This window comes from Dermacentor andersoni, chromosome 11, assembly GCF_023375885.2.
Source record: "Dermacentor andersoni chromosome 11, qqDerAnde1_hic_scaffold, whole genome shotgun sequence".
In the NCBI taxonomy this organism is placed as follows: Eukaryota; Metazoa; Arthropoda; class Arachnida; order Ixodida; family Ixodidae; genus Dermacentor; species Dermacentor andersoni.
Window position 1 is genome coordinate 22436987 of NC_092824.1, and position 21558 is coordinate 22458544.

The window sequence follows — 21558 nt, forward strand, 5'->3', positions numbered from 1 at the left end:
TCTGTGACTCCAACGTTCAACGCATATGTTCCAATCGTTGCAATTGTGTTTGTACTGTGCGCGGCCTGCGGGCCGTTATGTTTCCAGGTGTGATTTCTAAATATAGGCTCACGGCTTACCGAAGTTATTGCTGGATGAGGCAGTAGTGTTATCGGTACATGGGTTTGTTCAGGGCTCGTAAATTACCCATTTGAGCGTTGCCTCAGCGCCGCTACGTAGAACACAAGTTCTGCCCTTCGTCATGCCGTTTTGTTAATGCTTTTCAGTTCAGCAAACAATAGTGTGTGCTCCTAGTAGACTGAAACGCTGCGTCCAGCCGCATTATCCCCTCATATTCGCATTACTGCCTTGACATGGCTTGGGCATAGTTGAAATATTACGTCCTGTGGAACATTCCAGAGAGCGCGGTGAACACTGCATGTGTTATGCTTGTGAATCGAGTGCGTGCTGCCATCTTTATTTTTCCATGACCTGCACAAAAAAACAGGCTGTTTCCGTACTTGAACTCGTCTTTCCTGTGGAACGTTGACGATGTTAAACTTTTTGTAGAAATCCTTTACCAGAGCAGAAAGTGTGCAAAGCGTGGTATAGACATGGAATCTATATTGCAAAATACATTGTGCAGTTAATCTTTCTGGATTTCTTGGAAGATGCAGGGTTGCATTCGTATTTATAATTTCTTTTTCTAATTATTTGTTTACTGCCGTAAGGCAGCCCTGCTCGCTATAAAACAATAGTGACAACTACGCTGGAAAATTCGAAACAGGCGATTTTTTTTACTGGCATGTTGGTCAAGGCCATCCGCATGAAGTCCCACTATATATGAACGGATTATGTTTCTGTCGAAGTGCAGCCAAATCTTACGCATTCGCATCTATCAACATGACCTAAACCCTTAGGGAAGATATCGACGCCACCAAATTGTTACGTACACGCACATTTTTTGGTGCCTATCACATTCTGGATTAGCAGTGAGAAACACGTCGGCTGATGAAGCCAAATCGGGCTCACTGGCCACTGTAGTGTTTTACTGTGGCAGCAGTGTAGTGCTAAAAAAGTTGGCTTGCCTTGCCCGCCCGCTTACTCTGTTATGCTGATGATGACCGCGGCCTCATTCAGAGCTTCACCGTCATCACAGAGCACACAAGGCTTTCTTCACAACCACCGCCACTGGGATTCGAGCCCATCTAAGTGCAGCCTTGCGGATTGGGGAACAAGGGCATGCTAACCACTACCATATCTCCTCATCGCATGTTACCTTGGCGCATGTTTCATTAGGGCGGATGCCTTAAGGGGCTCATACTCCCGATGGTCTGAAAAACGCAGCTGCGGTACATAAAGTGGTGTGAGTTCGCAGAGCGCCGACGCGCGCTCTTGCCACTGCTCGGGTGTTCGTCGTCGCCTTCTTCCACAGCTAGCTCTGATGCCACTCATCAAGCCAAAAAAAAGGCCCGTTTATTTATTATAGGGTAAAGAAGGCAATCGAACCCATGACCTCTGGTGGGACAAAAGAAGCGGTGAGAAGCAGCAACGCATTCAAAGGAAAATGTAGAGTATTCTAATGTATGTCTCTTGAAGGCGCAGGCTCTCGCCTTCATCCTCGTAGGCGCGTAATAAAGTTATCGTCATTTGCTTTCGGATTTTGTTTCAGATTGCCCCATCTAGAAATACTAAACGGGATGCATCCCACTCGCTATTGGGTTATTTGCCCTTAGTGCGATGGCATACCCACCCTATTACACGTAACCTGGGAGCGCACTAAGCGTCCTCCTAGGCCAAATAGCAATAACACAGTGGAACAGTGGGAGGAACAGCTTGGCCATTCCGACTTGGCAGGACAAAAATCTTTAATTGGCAGGTCAAGCAGGCGGCACAGCCCAGTAGGGCCCTGGATTGAGGACGTCTGACCACTCCTCCTTAGCATATTTTTCTGCGAACATGTCCACTTTTGAGATTAGTAATAGGCGAGCAGAAGTTTGGTGGCAGAAAAGTAGGGAGATCACAGACGATGGGGGCGTACATCAATGTTCCTTATAGTCGTTATGACAGCTTGATGCTGATAATTCTTTTAATATAGGCAAAATTATACCATGAGCTTGGTGGCGCAGCCCACCACCTCGTCTCAAAGGGTAGGCCCAAAGCGCCTATCCATCCATTCGCGGTAGCGGTGGCACGGGCCATGCGCGGAAAAGAAAAAAAAGAACCAGAATGATTTCCTTGGCCCACAGCGTATGCCGCCAGCGTTTTGTGATACAGAATAAGACTGCATAAGCTGCAGCTGCTGGGAAACGGCAACTGTTGGGCCTGTCTATTTGAACCACCGCGCCACGCCGCCAACACCCGGAAGATGAGTGCTCGTTTCGGTATCAAGGAATATACGTGCTCTCAGCGGTTGGCGGACATTCTAAGATCTCGCGGAAAGAAGTAGATATAGATGTTCACATTTCTTGTCATTCACACTTTTTTAGAAATAAAGAAGAATTTAATAAACGGGCCACAACTCTTCTTTCTGTTTAGTTGTTTCTTATTTCTGTTATCTTGAAATTAAAATTTGACGAAGAACTGGGAGTTGTCAGCTTCGTTTGTCCGCCCAGCTTTCCTTCACTCACACTTGCCTCTCGCTCAGCGATTTCACAAGTCGGATTGCGCTTGGTCATCAGCTAAGGTTGTGCTGCCAAGAATGAAGATGGGAAAGATAAGACAGAGAAGCTTGATCAGACGTGCAAGGAACGGAGGACGGTCTACCAAGCATAAGACGAAGATGGCAAAATCGCTGCAGCACATGTCTTGTGCGGCTGTGTGGTTTTCTAACATCGGGATTTCCCCTTCTGCGAAGTTTTTCAGGTTTCATATTGGCAACAGGTAAGCGCAGGTATTTAACGATTTCTTTCTGTGCAACTATTTATTTTGCACGAGTAAACCAGTTCTGTGCAAGCATGAGTGAACTGACATAAGAACAGTGTTACTCGACTCATTATCGTCATGTCGGCAGCCCATCTGCTCCCGGTGAAATACCTGTAATGATGGGTTGCGTGCTTGTTTGTTCTATAGATTTTGTACACTATTTACTTTGTCGACATGAACAGCCAAGGCTACAGTAAAAAAAAATACAGCCGTCATGTTTTACCAAATTTCAAGAGCTACGACCACGAAACCAAGCACGCACGTAATTCCTTATTGGGTTCTTATTCCCCCCGGGTCGCACTGAATAAGGTTTAAGCTGTATATTTTCTAGGCATTTTTCGGCAGTTTGATAGTGTCGTACTACGTGGAGGCCAGTCTTTTCCCCGTAAGAAATGTGTGAATGAAAACAAAAACGTTACGGTTTTAGATTTGTTGAATCATCGATGACTGAGAAGTCGGCCAACTTTAGTTGATCCAGTTCATAACACATGAACGAAGTAAACGAATGTTAGTGCCGGGAAGTTTTCTTGCTTATGCTAGCCCCCACTATGTCTTCGGACTAGTTGAACTGTACTCCTAAACTTAACCACAGGTTAGGAATTTCAAACCGACTGATTTAGCGAAATGACAAACTGTACCATTTTAACAGCGAATATTGGTAGTTAACGATGCTTTCTTATATACATATTTCCCAATGTAATTGCTTGGCCCTGTGTGCACGACCGATGGCTCAGTGCTTTAAAAAATGCACAGAAGCTTGCAAGGTAATCGCTGCATCAAAAAGCGCTTCGTAATGAAGGCACACTTCAGTGGGTTCTGCTGCCCAATTTGACCGTCACTTTGAAATAGGGACCTCACGCTCAGCATTGAAATGCCATAGTCACTAAACCACCGAAGAGGGTTGAATAAAAAACCATGTTTAAGTAAGGTTGGGAGGAGCAGCTGCCGGCTGTCTGAGAATGTAATTTTAATGTTACACTGTACTGTTGATGCCTGGCTCCCAAGCGCCTTTGACCGTGCTCTCATTTTGTAAGTTTGTTTGTGAGCGTTCCTTTATCTTTCGGCATGTCATGCTTAGTGTCATTGTATCTGTAAATCTCCCTCGTTTGTTCCTATATTCTTTCAGTGTACTAATTTCCACTTACGAGTGCCCGAAGTCCTCCGTGGTTTACTATGGAAGCATTGTCTACATTTGCTTAATATATGAATAAGGTTATGTCTGATATGAACGCTTATTACAAAGCGCGTGGGTCCGCAAATAAGTAAGTTAGGCTGGTGCTATTAAGCGTTATATGTTACAACTTCGTTGGAAATTGAAATGCCATTCTGAAACGCTCCATATGTATGCTGTCTTTGTTTTTCTATGAAAATGAAGAGAAGTTTGTGAGCATTCGTTCAAAAGAAATAATGAAAATAGGAGTTGGGCATAGGATTTACGGCTGATCAATCAACAGTGTCATTATGGACAGAGTGCGACAATATGACAAAGAACACCCAATAACCACTCCAAAAAACATTCTCAGCTGTACTTCTCTTGAGATCCCAGTCTTTACCTATTACTAAGCAGCTCTATTTCGATGAATTCGCCCCTTTGTACATTCTCCTCATTTAAAAACAAGCGGTGTCTATGGTGCGGAATACAAATAAAGTTTCCTTTCATTTTGCTCCTCACTGTAGATCGATTGGGATTGATAAGTTGTGTATAATTTACGTATGTACCACAAGCAAAATAAGAACAAGGTGAAAGCGGGAGCCAACGTTTCAACAAGTGCACCTCTCTTCTTCAACGCGACATGCGCTGTCCTCGCCACAGTTATATAGGTGGCGTTCTTCTAATCGAGAGAGGGTGTAAGGCGGGTAACCCTTCCTATAAATACTGTGGCGAGGAAAGCATATGCCACCTTGAAAAAGACACGTCCGCTTGTAGAAACGCTGGCTATCCATTTCGCCTTCTGATTTCGCTCATCGTCTTGAATTTCCATCTCCCCCCTTCAGCTGTTTTCCCTCACATATGTACAGTGGCATATTAAGTACCTGGTGGAACGCATGCTGCAGCGGTGCAGTGCAGCAGCGGCGTAGAGGTAGAACACTCGCCTCGCGTGCAGTTAATCAACAAGCGTAAGACAGCTGACATAAGGAAGTATAATATAGATCGAATTGAACATGCTATCAGGAACGGAGGAAGCCTAAAAGCAGTGAAGAAGAAACTGCGAATTGGCAAGAATCAGATGTATGCGTTAAGAGACAAAGCCGGCAATATGATTACTAATACGTATGAGATAGTTCAAGTGGCTTAGGAGTTCTATAGAGATTTATACTGTACCAGTGGCACCCACGACGATAATGGAAGAGAGAATAGTCAAGAGGAATTCGAAATCTGCAGGTAACACCAAAGAAGTAAAGAAAGCCTTGGGAGCTATGCAAAGGGGGAAGGCAGCTGGCGAGGATCAGGTAACAGCAGATTTGTTGATGGATGGTGGGCAGATTGTTCTAGAGAAGCTGACCACCTTGTATACACAATGCCTCATGACCTCGAGCGTACCGGAAACTTGGAAGAACGCTAACATAATCCTAATCCATAAAAAAGGGGACGCTAAGAACTTGAAAAACTATAGACCGATCAGCTTACTGCCAGTTGCCTACAAACTATTTACTAAGGTAATCGCAAATAGAATGAGGAACACCTTGGACTTCTGTCAACCAAAGGACCAGGCAGGATTCCGTAAAGGCCACTGAACAATAGACCATATTCACACTATCAATCAGGTGAAAGAGAAATGTGCGGAATATAACCAACTCTTATATATAGCTTTCATTGATTACGAGAAACCGTTTGATTCTGTCGAAACCTCAGCGTTCATGGAGGCATTACGGAATCAGGGTATAGACGAGCCGTATGTAAACATACTGAAAGGTATCTATAGCGGCTCCACAGCCACCATAGTCCTCCATAAAGAAAGCAACAAAATCCCAATAAAGAAAGACGTCAGGCAAGGAGAAACGATCTCTCCAAAGCTATTCACAGCGTGTTTACAGGAGGTATTCAGAGACCTGGATTGGGAAGAATTTGGGATAAGAGTTAATGGAGAATACGTTAGTAACTTGCGATTCGCTGATGATATTGCCTTGCTTAGTAACTCAGGGGACCAACTGCAATGCATGCTCACTGACCTGGAGAGGCAAAGCAGAAGGGTGGGTCTAAATATTAATCTGCAGAAAACTAAAGTAATGTTTTACAGTCTCGGAAGAGAACAGCAGTTTACGATAGGTAGCGAGGCACTGGAAGTGGTAAGGGAATACATCTACTTAGGGCAGGTAGTGACGGCGGATCCGGATCATGAGACGCAAATAATCAGAAGACAAAGAATGGGCTGGGGTGCGTTTGGCAGGCATTCTCGGATCATTAACAGCAGGTTGCCATTATCCCTCAAGAGAAAAGTGTATAATATCTGCGTCTTACCAGTACTCACCTACGGGGCCGAAACCTGGAGGGTTACGAAAAGGGTTCTACTTAAATTGAGGACGACGCAACGAGCTATGGAAAGAAGAATGATGAGCGTAGCGTTAAGGGGGGGGGGGGGGGGGGGGGATAAGAAGAGAGCAGAGTTGGTGAGGGAACAAACGCGACTTAATGACATCTTAGTTGAAATCAAGAAAACGAAATGGGCGTGAGCAGGACATGTAATGAGGAGGGAAGATAACCGATGGTCATTAAGGGTTACGGACAGGATTCCAGGGGAAGGAAAGCGTAGCAGGGGCGGCAGAAAGTTAGGTGGGCGGATGAGATTAAGAAGTTTGCAGGGATGACATGGCCACAATTAGTACATGACCGGGGTTGTTGGAGAAGTATGAGAGAGGCCTTTGCCCTGCAGCGGGCGTAACCAGGCTGATGATGATTATGATGATGATGACCACACGGGGTACTATGTTGAGCTACGGGAACATAGTTTCGGAAATAAATTCTTTAGGAATTATTTCAGATTCCCCGCGGCTCTCATTGTACCAGGGTGCCAGCACGCCATGTTTTGACAGTACTTTTTTGTATTTGAGATATTTTCGTGTATTGTACATATACCCGCATCAAGAACGCTATGGAATGAGGGCTAATAGTGTAAGCATAGGAAATAGCGGGAAAAAATTTGACAGTCACTTGAGAGTCCTCACGTGATTTGAATGCCAAATCAATAGAGCTTGTTTAAGTTATCACCTCAAAATAAAACTTCGCCTAATCTACGTATATGAACTTGCTATAATTTGGAAAAACCTTATTCAACTTTAATTTATCGCCTTAACATGAAATTTCACCTTAATCTACCTAAATCTACTTGTTCTAATTTGTACCAGCCTTAGTAAGCTTTAATGTACCCTTATTTTCTTTTTCCCACCTTATTCCAACCTAATACACCTTTTTTCTATTTCACTCCTACCTTAGCCCACCTTAATCCCCTTTAGTCCACTTATCAACTTTATCCACCCTAATGCTCCCATTCCACGACGTCCGTTAGATGCCGCGGCTGTTGTCGGTGTTCACGCTTGTTCATCTACACCGCAGTTCTACCAATTTCAATGTTTTGTAACGACGCTAACCAATATGTCTGTGTTACTGTGAAAAAAAAGCTGTCTTTTGCTCTTATTACCTTTCCCCGACAAGCCTGTTTGATAGCAAAAGGCTAAAAGATAATATGGCTGCTACTCCCGCTCCTTTGATAATAACAGGGCACTTCAACTCTCACTACCATATATGCGAAGCTCCAGGATAAATTCGAGGGGCAGGTCACTAATATGCTTTGCACCAGACCACAACCTGTGCCTTCTAAATGGCGGAAGCCCGATATTTCTGTGAGGAACAACGTACAGCAGCTGCCTTGACTTGACTTTTGCAAACGCTGCCTGACTTCGCGTGTGCAGTTGTTAATTGATGTTGAAGCCCATGGAAGTGAACATAGTCCGACCTATGTTGCAATCGATGGAATAGACGCCGCATTACCGGTTGTATCTCACCAAATCAACTGGTCAGTCTTTCAAGATCGTGTAGAAGACAGATGCGAGAAACATATCGCACGCAGATTAGAAGATGTAGTTGCAGACGCAATGCAAGATTGTACGCGTTGCGTCACACATTCATCAAAGCGTGCAGAGAATGGCATTGCATTGGAAAGGCTTCATGCACTACGTCACCGAGATGAAAGGAGGTACAGGCGCAGGAATCAATTATTGACTTCAGAGAAGGTCGGTGCATGCGAAAGACGATAAAACGCCGAGTGGATAAGCTATCCGATCAAAGATGGAAATGCTTTTGCGAGTCAGTGGACCCCTTCAAGCCATTGTTCCGTGTGTGGCGTATCCAACGGGGTCTTTGCTCAAGTCCCAAGCAACGACGCCCTTTTGACGCCATTGCTCTCTATCAAAACCTCCGTGAGATAAACGTTGCAGAGGAATATTGTGAGAAAGTCGCCGGTGGCATAGTTTTAGTCCCCGACATGGCTTCAGGCGATATCCCCGGTCTACGAGGTAGAAGTATGGACGCGCCATTCTCTATGGAAGAGTTGGAAGCTGCTATGGCGCTCTGTAGGTGTTCGTCTTCAGCGGTGCCTGATAGCATAACATATATTGCTTTGCGCCACCTAGGTGGAGAAGCACGAAGCGAACTCCTCAGCCTTTTTAATAGTTCATGACAAGATGGTATCATTCCACAGGAATGGAAACGCAGCCGCCTGGTACCGCTGCTAAAAGCAGGAAAGTCACCGCTCAAACGGGCATCGTATCGGCCTGCAGCAGTTGCCACCTGCGTCGGGAAGGTCATGGAACGTATGATCCTCATGCGTCTCGAATGGTACCTTGAACACCAAAAAATTTACCCTGACTCTATGGCGGGATTTCGACGAGGCCGTTCATCGATTGACAGTGTCATCAATCTAGTGCCATCTGTAGAACAGCAAAAGTCTTGGAAGCGATTATCAGTAGCACTCTTTCTTGACGCGAAAGACACTTACGACAACGTTTCCCATCAAACCATTCTAGAGGCACTTTTCACAATTGAACTGGATGGATCAGAAACTAGTCGACACAAAGGTCCTTGTTCGTACGTACGGAAGATGGTCTGACTACCCACGACTACACATGCCGAGGTGTTGCCCAAGGCGGTGTTCTAAGCCCTGTTCTTTTCAACATCGCACTTCTTGGGCTTGCCGAATCCCTACCAGAAACCATGAGTATCTCAACCATCTCAACAGAAAAATGTGCGTTATTCGCTTTTACGCAAACAGCAATCTCTCGTTATCCAGTATGCGTCAATGGCAAGCCTATGTCCTACAAGAGAAATAATCCGTTTTTGGGTGTCATTGTTGACCGGGAGCTCTCTTGGAGCCTTCAGGCGGCCCACTTGGAGAAGAAGCTCACATCTATTGTTCACGTCTTCAAGTTCAAAACATGGGATCGTCAATGGGCTCTATGCTACAGTTTTATCGAGCAATTTTTATCCGATTCCTATGCTATAGCTCTCCCGTGCTTCCAAAAACGTGCAAGTCAAATCTTCGAAAACTTCAGAGCGTTCAAGCACAGGCACTATGTGTTGGCCCAGGCCTTCCGTGGAGCGCCTGATAAGCAGGAACCAGTATAATGGTTCAAGACCATGCCATCACGACTTACATTAGCACCGACAGGCTTAGGGCCCGTGTTGGTCAGGTTTTACGAATGCAGTAAAGCTCTATTCGCTGCCTCCCAGAATGACGACCACAGGCGTCCTTCTCCAACGAGGTCAGCATCAATCGTGCCACCGAACCATCAGGCTTCACACCCTCAGCATGTTAAACTTCAGCTTTGTGGTGTTTAAAACAACCTCAAGTGCGTATTACGGTTCCAGGGATAAGAAGCAAGACCGACCTGCCTACCTTGGCCTTGAAGGAAGTAGCTCTGGAGTGTTTGCACACTTTCTACTTTGACCGAGGCCACATATACAAGGATGGCACTTCCATTCAGACCAGCTGCACCGGCGCAGTGGTTATACCATCACGATCAATAAGCATCGAATACAAGATTTCTCACTTGACAACATTGACCGGTTCGGAGCTTGTTGCCCTCCGAGGTGCCGTTGATTATATTAACAACCAACTGGCCGATCGGTGGGCAATATACTGCGATTCGAAGGCGGCCTTACAATGTCTTCGGTGATGTCTTCATCGGAGATCCTGTGAACAAATCGTGTCGGAGATACGAGAAATGCACCATCATATGATCGCAAAAGGACACGACGTTGTGTTTCAGTGGCTGCCTGGCCATTGCGGAATCTCTGGCAATGACCTCGCTGACTAAGCTGCTAGGAAAGTACACGGAAGAGCAACCCTTGTTTCTGTACCTTTATCGCGGACTGACGCAGCCCAACACTTAAGCAAGCTAGCGCACCGTATGACATTTGAGAAGCGGCACACACCTGAATTCGCCAAATATCAATTGCATTCCATCGACCCATCTATGCAACTTCGGCTGTTACAAGGGCTTCCGCGAAATGAGGAAACATTGCTGTGCCGCTTACGCTTTGGCATCGCATTCGCCAATACCATGTACGTTTTGGTTGGGATGCCTCATGGCGCCGAGTGCAATGCCTGCGGTGTCGTGGAAACTATTGGACATTACTGTGCTACGGTCCATCTTTTGACAATAAAAGGCGTGACCTCTGCACACCTCCCAATCAGATAGAAAACCGTTCATCTTGAACACCATCTTTGGACCATGGCGTCGCATATCAAAGCTACAAAACGCCACAAAAGCACTATTGCGATATTAGAAAGCTACCCGATTGAGTCACCGTCTGTGATCTGGACTGAGTCACCGAATGGCATCCCAGTGGACTTTCTCTTCTGCTTATAATCATTCGCTCCCATTTTTCTTTTCCCCAGTGTAGAGTAGCCAACCGGCCTCTGGCCGGGTTAACCTCCCTACCTTTCATTTGTCATTTGCTCTCGCCCTCATTATATTGTAGGAGGCAGTAATGTATGCTTTAAACCACAAAATTGGAGGGGGGCGATAGGAGTAAACGAGAGTTGAGTATTTCTTACAAGATATCCTAATGCTAGACAGCAACGTGTTTCTGCTGATCACCAGTAAGAATACAGCCTGAACACTGTTCAGCGATAACGGGGCATTCTGAATGTGAAACACATACAGATAATTTTGCTGAACGTAATGTTCATTTTTACTTATTACGCAACATTATCGCCAGCACATAAACAAATGTTAAATTGAACGTTATGTGGAAACTGTTTATCGGATATTACAAAAAAGCAAATTCGTCGCCTTCACATAATCTCTCGGTTAACATAGGAATCCGCAAAAATGAAGTTGAAAGAAAGAAGAGAACGCCATGCAGATCCCACTTACTGTGGCAATTGAAATTATGCAAAAGATTATGCAGGTAGTAGACTATGGCATCGACACTGCGGCGGTGCGCCCCTACCGGCTCTTTGGCTCTATCGATGAATGCGACCAGGCGCCCATTGTTTAGGTTGAACCTGCTGAGTGTCAGAAAAAACATGAGCTTGCCTAAGTGCTCTATCATCTGGAACGCGTTTCCCTTCCTCGGCGCCAAGTAGTACTCCAGTAGTACGCCATCCTCGAGCTGCTCATGTAAATGTCTGAGTAACGGAATGTCCGAGTTGACGCCTTGCTCAACGGAGCTGCGATCATCTAAGAACTTCTTTGTGGGCGTCGTGAGCCGGTTGGAATGCAGGGGGTGAGAAATTTGCTGAAGACACGACTAATCCGCAGGTCAACAGCCAGCCAGCCACCCAGCCAGCCAGCCTCGAAGTACATGAAGTTCGCAGATAATTTTTCGCATTAGAAAAAGAGAATTTTCAGAAACTAAAAAAAAATTATATAGAATCATTTCTACTTCTGTAATGTTTTAGAACATAAAGAACTTCACAATCTTGCATGATAAATCATATAAATATCTTGGTATTAGTCTAACTTTGACTCTTTCGTGGTCAACGATGATTGCATACACGTACACCAATTCTTCCTGATCATTAGGGCACATATGCCACAAATTACACAATTTTATAACTATATTTCTAAACTAGCTGACGTACCATTCGTTCGACCTCAGCTTGAATACTCTTCCTCCATCCGGTCTCCCCGTCAACAATATCTGATCAAAAAACTCGAATCAATTCCTTTAGGTCTGCCCGTTTTCTTTGGTTTTATTTAGCAGTGAAGTCTGGAGAATTTCCGCGTCAAGGGAAGCATTCGCACGTATCCGTTAGCCTATGTTACGTGCTAGTGGCTGCACGTGGTTTTCAATGTAGTTGGCATGGGTCACTGTTCTGCATGCAGATGTGATTTGAATCCCTTGTTTTATTTTAATAACAACTGAAAAAGAGTCATTGGTTCTTGCAAATGTATTGTCAAGATCCATTGCTTTGCTTGTGTGCAGAACCTATTGCTTTCGCACACCAGTTTACACCAAGTGCACTTAATCTGAACGACAGTCGCCAGCGGTCTGCGCAGCCCAACTTGCAACCCACGTGGCGCTGCCACTTTAATGGCAACACAGCTGATGACAATGCCAAGGCTAGCGAGCACTGGCGGCTAGCATTCGTTAAACACAGGCTCAGCTTTACTGCCGTTGTCTTTTGTTCTCTCCCCCAGTTACTACAACCCCCCCCCCCCCCACAAGAAGTGGCGTCCCCACAGACGCACTGCTATATTTCTGCAAGAGCAGCTAGCAGCAGTTGGGAGACACTAGGGAGAAGGACAATATCAGCAGCTATGGGTCCCGCTGTGCTGTTGAATGAGCACTTTTCTTTTGCTTTGAACCAATATGGCAGATGTCGCTTTCCGGCAAGTCGATGAATTGCGCTTGAAATTTTGAGTATACGCTAATAACTTAGCACCATCACACGTTAGCCCGTGATGTGGTCGTGAGTGCAGTAGATAAAAAGTATTTGGTGCTCTACAACCGGTGAATAGGCTTTGTGAGAGAGCATTGCAGCGTATTGCGAAGGCGTGGAATCGTTCCACAGCTGCGGGAAGTTTATTTTTCATACACTTTCATTGCCATTAATTTATTATTTCCTTAAGTAAATTAGTAAGTACAAGTAATTCCTTTTATGTTTTCTTCGGTGTCTTTGTTGCCTTCTCATGATTTGATTAATAAAAATCGGGACCCTCAGTAAACCTCCTTTATTCTCGTTCTTACATACTGAGAGTCTCGAATGCGGAAACACTGATGCCTTCAGGTAGCATGTGCGGGTTTATTGACCAGTTGCCTTCACCCAGAAAGATCACGTACTCGTGATGCCTGCGGCAGAAAGGATGTTCCACATCCGCCGCGAAGGTTTGTGAGTGGTGGTGCTGGCTAACACTGCCAAAGTCAGTTCTATTAGAAGACATAAATACCCAAGAAAGTGGACGGGGAAACCACGCCGCGGTGGCTCACTTGGTTAGAGCATCGCACGCGTAATGCCAAGACGTGAGACCGTTCGCCACCTGCGGCAAGTTGTTTTTTCATACAATTCCGTTGCCATTTAATTATTATTTCTTTGGTTCACTTGGTAAGTACAAGTAATTGCCCCCGTTTTCCTTGTGTCTTTGTTTGTTGGCTTTTCATGATACGATTAATAAAAATAAAGACCTTCGGTAAACCCACTTTCTTCTCTTTTGTGAGACTCTGTGTGTTTATGTCATAGGGCATGCAAAGAAAACAATTTTTTGCCTTCTGCACATGTGTGTGATATTCTGCCAAGCTTAGCTTGCTAGTTTACTAACTTACAATCACTTCCTACTCATATAGTTAGCATTAAATTATTGGACTGAGTTGGTTATAAATCGTGGCCCTTCACTAACAGCAGATATATAAATTTCACAAAGAGTTCATCTACTCGTGCCAGTGATTGTAAATTTGCTGTAATATATTTAAACAAGTACGCCCAGTTTGATGTTTTGTTTCCTCAATGGGTTGACATTTCCAGCTTTGTACAATTCCACTCGTAACTCGCCTTTGCTAAACCTTATGAAAGGGAGTACTAATTGTCAACGCTTTGCAGGCTCCTCCTTCACGTTCCTGGTTTCTTTTGTTACATTATATTTAAGAGTTGAATTGTTTCCTCTGATGCAGTATTGTTCTTTTTTTTCTTTTGTAGTATTATGTATGCTTTACCTTCTTTTATGACCCTCAGCTTTAGTGATGTGTCTCTGCCATTCTCACTCCTCGCAAAAGTAAACAAAACGTAAGTATGTCCAAACAAAAAGTAATATTTATAATATCGTACTAAAGCATACACATACACCTCGTGGTCTTTTCCTTTGTGCCACAAGCATACGGAGATTTTCTTTCTTTGCCATAATTGTAATTTTCATTATGATAAATTAAGTCACTCTTTTGTATAACATTTGATTTGATAGACAGCACTTCTTTTGTTTCACGCCTGCTGTCTACGCGTATCTGCGCACTTGCAAAAATTCATTTATGGGCTATTTAGCGAGTGACAACACAAGTACGGTGGCTGTCCCAATATTGCAATTCACCAAGGAAAGCAGCAACTGTGAAAGAAATCATAGTTTGAAGTCTGTGGAATTATTTTAAACACGTAGGGCTCTTTGACGGGGATACAAAGCACGGCAGAAGAGCCCCGTTAACATAGCTGCATTATTTAATTCCAGTAGCTGGGGTAGGGAGGCGGGGTAAAATCAATTTCTTGAGAAGAAATCACACCCATCTCAATATCAACACTGGCTCTGACGCGCCTAAAAAGCTTGTAGGTTTTTTTTTTGTCGAAGAGAGGAATAAAAATTTGTACGCACCGTCTAAACAAGGCGACATATTTGTCATATTTCTGCTTGTATCAACCTTGTCTCCTTTGTTGTTGTCGCTGTTGTTGTTGTCGTTGCTGTTGTTGTCGTCGTTGCTGCTCTTGTTGGCGTCTTTGAGCGGCGAGCTGGCTCTGAATTTGCTGTGCTTGTCTACGGGACAAAGCGTTGCTACTATAGGCAGCAGCCCCTTGCCTTCGACTAGAGCCACCCGGCTGGCCTGACCAGGTTGGCACAGGAATAGGACTTGCAAATGCCGTCGATGGGATTCCTTTCTCAGTTAACGAAATGAAGGCAGCAAAAATAACAGCAGTTCCTAAGACATAGACCTTCATCATGCTGTTTTACACATTTGCACTGAAAATCCTTTATATGCACGTTCACACAGAGACTGCAGAAAAAGAACTATCATGCCGATTTCTTGACAGTCCGACAGTAGTATAGTTTGTAGGGTTTAAATTTGTACGCATGCTTTGCTGCTGAATTCAATTTATTTGTCTTATTTTTTTAGGATTGCACATCTTTTGCGACTCCCGGAGCGCATGAGAATGAGTTATTGTACCTTGTGCGTATTGTACCTTTGTGGCAGAAATGAAAAGGTCAGCTTTTAAAAGAAGCGGTGGGCCTTGGATATGTGCTTCTTTACTCATCAAGAGTAGCATTTATTGGAAAGCTTTTAAAAAAGTGCACTTCAGTATACAGAGAAGGCTGAATTCGCGCATCGTTTTACCTGAAATTATCTTTATCAGACGTACTCCTTCAGTTTATACTTCTTAATGCGCTAGCATCCCTTGCGGATTATACCCACTTTTCGGTGGCTATCTGTCTATTCCTGTTTGTATCTAAGCATTTTGCCACCAATCTAGGTCACGGGGTAGTTTGTGCGGGGATGGGTAGCACGTCGGGCTACTGTGCTGAGTAACACGCTTTAAACCTTTGAGCGCTGAAATAGTCTAACCTGCAAAACGTTTTTTCATAGCTTTTTATGAATTTACTACCCCCTAAGAAACACCAACATATTTATTGCATACGGAGTAGGCCATCAGTATAAGATATGGTGTCATGTCCAATATATTGGATACCAGGGCTTAGTGGTTATAAAGTGCAATACCAAGTATAACGAAGTTGCATATTATTCGCACCTGTGTCACACAACTTCCATGATGTCAACTGGACCGCGGTTCGCGTGCCTGAAAGCCCTAAAAACATTATTTTGGCTCGTAATACACGGCTCATGATTGCACTTGAATGGCCTCCATTGACTTCATAGGCGCTTTGTCGGATGTAGTTTCATCATAGATGGCTAATTCTTCATCTACTGTGCAGCAATTACAGCTCCCCAAGCCTGCAAATGCAAGGTGTATATCCTTCGTTTCATCGTCATCGTCCTCTACCTTCAACACGCACACTTCCTATACTGTAGGTTCCAGATACAGACTTCTTGCTATAGGAGTCCCCTTGGCGCTGAGTACAGAGGTTCAGGCTGACTATCGCCTCTGAAATAATAAAACAAGAAATTGGAAGCTGCGAGAAGCGACCTAACCCTCACTCTGCATTAAACTCATGTAGGAGCCTTAACCGCTGAGCCCTGGTGTCTTATATTTAGGACACACAGATCATGGCGTGCTATGGGCTATTCGCAAATGAGAGGCAAATCTCCCCGATATAATTACACCCCGGAAAATATCATAAACAGCACATAAAATTATGATCGTCATGGAGACAGTAGGTATTTAGCAAAATACCAAGAAAGCACATGCATACTGCTGCAGTCGTCTTTCTTGCCTTCTGCCATTTTTTTTCACCACTAGGGCTCTCTGATGAAAACAACGATCAATAAACTGTCGCCTATGCTGGCAGAGACCTAGAGAGAATGTCTCGAATTCTTTTTTGAGTGTGCTAACCATTTTCGTCACGATTTAGAACAATTTACCTTCGTGTCATTTTTATAATACACCAAGGGCGAAGGCGTTAAAACCACCCATCGGACGAACTTGTGTCTCTGAGTGACTGAAGAACCCACGTCAGAAGGATTCCTCAAGAACAGCAACCCATTGCATTTGCAGGCCGCGCAAAAAACGCAGTGGGCATTCGGCGCTTTTCAAAGAATGCCTTTGAAAACAACGCTTGAGCGAGCTGCAATGCACCGGGCATGTGCCGCTCTTCAATGCACGTTTCGCAAACTTGGGTCACTGAGTATGTGCCAGTCAGTGTGCGGCAAGCAAGGGAACAATTCTCATTGTTCGCCACCACGCTGTGCTTCTCGTCTAGGAGACCACGCGTGGACTTCTTCTCAGTGGCGCTACAGTCGGGGACACATTTCTGTGGATATGAAAGGGAAGCTACGCAGGCGAAGCTTCTGCACATGTGTTACCGCGCCAAGTAGTCTGCTAGCGTTTGACAGTGCTTTGACGGTGAACAGACGGTAAATCGACACAGCTTCGACTTGCGACGGTTTTGCGTTCGCCCAGATGCGGAAGGGAAAAGCCGCTAAATAAGTAAACTTTTACATTAAGGGGTGTGTTCTGTTTTACTTAACTGTTGCTAATTAGGTGTGTGTATTAACTTCTCCCCAGCCTACATTAACGTGGATTAAAATGCGGGACTCTCTTCAGAAGCGCTCCAACTTGCGCGCGGTTTGCCTGTGTAGGTTTCTCTTCAGAGCTACAGTGAGTTGCCCGTGAGTATACGCTACACCTTTTCATCGGATCATGATGAAAGGGCACGTGGTGAGCCTTTCCTCTTGTCTGGCTTGGGGAATCCGGCGCTGCGCTGCCTCAAAGTATTACTGTCGCGTGCTGCGGAACGATTTGGAAATGTTTTAGATCGTACTTTGTGAAATTTACGCAATGTCCGTTCATACAAGGTCGTCGGAGAGCCATTGTGTAACCTGTCGGTACATAGGTAACTACAGTGTGCGGAAAATATATCTCTTGGGCGCGCAAACATGTGACACGAACTATCAGTCGTGGTGTGTGTATCTGTTGTGAACTATTTTGCGTATATTGGTATTATTTCAACGAAGACAACCGGTGTCTGTTTATTACCGGCATGAAATGGTAATTCTGCTCAATATCTGATAGCTTAGCGTAGGGACTAAAACAAGTGTGCATGCTCGTGTACGGCCAACCTAAGGCAACCACGACGCATCTAAGCGTGCAGGCGCTATCAAATATGTGTGATACACTGGAATCATTCTCCCGCATTTCAAGTCTCGTAGGCTTGAAATTACTATATGTCTACGCTAGCCTCCTGCATGAGGCCGATGGCGCGGCTCAACACAGTGATCACTGCAGTTGGGGAACCAGCTTGATACATATATAAGCTATGTACTTCAGCATTGCCTTTTTGATCTGTGAAGCCGTAATATGTGACAGGGATCGCATAAAAAGAATGCGAAGGGTATTTTTGAGGACAAGCTTTCGGCAATACGTATGAGTGCGTGGTAGAGAGTGGAACGAAGAGAACTAAAAAAATTATTTTCATCCTCTTTCTAGAAAAATCAAGAGAAAACGGGCCCTAACGCCATAATACCACCGCGTATAGTGACGCCGCACAACCTTTATAGATCTATAAACGTTGATGCCGTGCGCTTGGACCATGCGCTATATAGAACAAAGATACCTGTAGCCCAGCACCTACCACTGCTTAACACGCTTTCGCAGCTCGCAGATGTTCCCTTTGCTGGACAAGTATAGTTCGTACTGTAAGGTACGCCGTTAGCACTAACCAAAGCTATTTTATTCATGGGTGCAAACGTCATCCACCGAACCAAGTAGCCACTCAATGAAATCTGTAGCTAACAGTTTGAATGCTTGCGAAAGTGTAACAGCACAGCTAACACTCTTAAAAAGAAAGGGTAGTCACAAAACAAAGTCACGAATGACGCATGAAATGGATGACTCCCATGCTGCTTGTAGGGAGTCAGTGAAAAGCACATATGATGTTATAGGTTGCAACGAATGTGGATTCGTTGGATCACTCAATCAAATAACTGATTGACTATACCAAAGAAAATAGCATAATATGTAACTACCCGAGTTCAACTCTATAGCCGCAAAAAGTAAAGTGCGTTTCATGCAGTGCTGCATTACTGGATAATGAGTATAGCAAGAAATGCTAATTGTTTTTTTAATTCTTCAGTAAAAAATCATAGACGCAGGATGGTACAACGCCAAACTCCAAAAGTGATAACACTGGTTGGTATATATATGCAACACGCTGTACAATAATAAATATTTTGTATATTAAGATACCTTAAGGGGGGGGGGGCAGTGCACGAATATTGATTTACCATGCACAGAATGTAAAAAACAAGAATAAAAATTTGACACGAATATACACACAATGTCAACAGAACACAAACTGTGAAGTACACCACGTAGAGTTCATGACATAAAGCTAAGAAAATATTAGTATTTTAGTGAAACGGCACTAATTACACTTCCCCTGCCAGATAAAGATCGAGGAACCCCGGTAATACCTCATGTCCTGGCTGTGCCACACAGACTACATTGCGTTTAGATACCTTAAATGCGTATCGATGTCTCCTTAATTCAACAAGTACCATCTTGTCTAACAAGAACAGAACCTCACCCTGAGCCGCAAAAATACCTGCAATCTGTGCAAATTGTGGGTCGTCTCCCTTACCCGCCATGGTTGCTCAGTGGCTATGGTGTTGGGCTGCTGAGCACGAGGTCATGGGATCGAAACCCGGCCACGGCGGCCGCATTTCGATGGCGGCGAAATGCGAAGACACCCATGTACTTAGATTTAGGTGCACACTAAAGAACCCCAGGTGGTCGAAATTTCCAGAGTCCTCCACTACAACGTGCCTCATAATCGGAAAGTGGTTTTGGCACGTAAAACCCCATAAGTCAATTTCGTCTCCCTTGGCCATTAAAAGCACGTCTCCCACATGGTATGCCATTTGCGGCATAGTGACTGACTTTGCCTGCCATATGTTACCTGCAGGCAGACGCTCCTCAGTGCACGTATGTAAAACAGATCTTCACACAGATTTCAGGCCTGACATGGTGTGGCGTTGGTTGAAGACAATCTCACGGAATTCATAGCTTTGCGAATGTTGGTGAAGCTCTGCAAGTGTTGTTGAAGTTTTTCATCTTTGATGCCGCATTCTCAAAGTACTGGTGATTAGCCTAGAACCTCATACGCCAGATTTGTTTGAGTGGTCCGAAAAGAGAGATAATGCGTGGGTAGTGAACAAGGTAATGTAATTTAGGGATTATGAGGGCTTCTGGGTAGCGGGTAACGAATGAACGGAGAAATTCTTGAATTTTCACCTCCATATAAACAAGAGACTCTGATGGAAGCTCATCAGACAAAATCATGCCTACAACTTCTCTGAATAGGAGGTAAACCTCCCAGCCTTGGTTTCCCTCTAGAATTCTAGAAGCGAAAATGTGAGGCAAACGTACGAAAAGGCACCACTTCTGTGAAGCAGCGCCCTTTAGAGGGGTATTGCCTCGTACGAACGCTTCTGTGGGTTGTGGTGGTCTGTCAACGTTTTAGATTTAGAATCTAAAAACTTTGTGGTCTGTACAATCATTGCGGCCACAATGGAATGTGCAAACTTCGTGCGCTGTTCTGCAAACCACTGTGCAAAAAATGCAAAAAATAACGTGCACACCGCTGCTCTGTTCTTGCTCAAATTTCGTAGAACGATCGCATTTTGGCGTCGACTTTACACTTGGCACAGTTAAGTGCCTTGTTTGTAAGAAAAAACACGCAAATTTGCCTGCGCCCATGAGGATGCGAATGCCGAGACGGCGCAAGCATAAACCTGTGTCGCCGCCTGCGGTCAGCTTTAAAAAGCAGCGTCTTACGGAGGACAGTCGCCTGTTCCATGAGCACGGAACACGCGGCAGCGCTCCCTGAAATGCTGCTTTCTGCAGCTGACGGCAGGCGGCGATACAAGTTTATCCTTGCACCGTCGCGGCAGCAGCTCGCACTCTTATAAGAGCCGGTAAGTTTGCATTTATAACCGTGCTATGTGTTATACTAAACGAAGTCCATGCCAAAATCTAGTCGTTCTGCCAAATTTGAGCAATGATAATGCAGAGGTGAGCGAAAAATTTTTTGCGAACGCCCGCAGCGAAATAGTCAGGACCCAGCACATGACTTATGGCTTTCGTATTTACTTCGACTTTGCATTCGGAACTATAAGAAGCCGAGAAACGCGGCGCTGGCTCTAACGGCACCATGCTATCTACGGCGGTAAACGAGTATCTAAACGCGAGCGGCATTATTTTCTTGCTTGCGTTGCGCCTGTGAAACCTGACAGCGGTGGCAGTATGTCGTCCGATCCGCCTTCAACTGAACGCTCGCCAACTGATGTGGAAGGAGCGGTTTGCCTCTTGCCTTCGTTGCGCCTGTGAAACCTGACGGCGGTGGCAGTATGTCATCCGGTCCGCCTTCAACTGAACGCTCGCCAACTGATGCGGAAGAAGCGGTTTGCCTCTTGCTTGCGTTGCGCCTGTGAAGCCTGACAGCGGTGGCAGCATGTCGTCCGATCCGCCTTCAACTGAACGCTCGCCGACTGATGCGGCAATAGCTGTTTGCCTCTTGCTTGCGTTGCGCCTGTGAAACCTGACAGCGGTGTCAGTATGTCGTCCGATCCGCCTTCAACTGAACTCTCGCCAACTGATGCGGAAGGAGCGGTTTGCCTTTTGCTTGCGTTGCGCCTGTGAAACCTGACAGCGGTGGCAGCATGTCGTCCGATCCGCCTTCAACTGAACTCTCGCCAACTGATGCGGAAGGAGCGGTTTGCCTCTTACTTGCGTTGCGCCTATGAAACCTGACAGCGGTGGCAGTATGTCGTCCGATCCG

The 21558-nt window shown here is 45.0% G+C and overlaps 1 long non-coding RNA gene across 1 annotated transcript; it reads right to left on the reverse strand.

The window, feature by feature from the left end:
* Nucleotides 1-1807: 1807 nt before the first annotated feature.
* On the reverse strand, nt 1808-15124 carry LOC129381494 (uncharacterized). The gene is made up of 2 exons (XR_008609666.2): nt 14704-15124; nt 1808-1930 (listed from the first exon to the last, which is right to left on the reverse strand). It is a non-coding gene; the product is annotated as an uncharacterized lncRNA (long non-coding RNA).
* Between the last annotated feature and the right edge of the window lie 6434 nt (nt 15125-21558).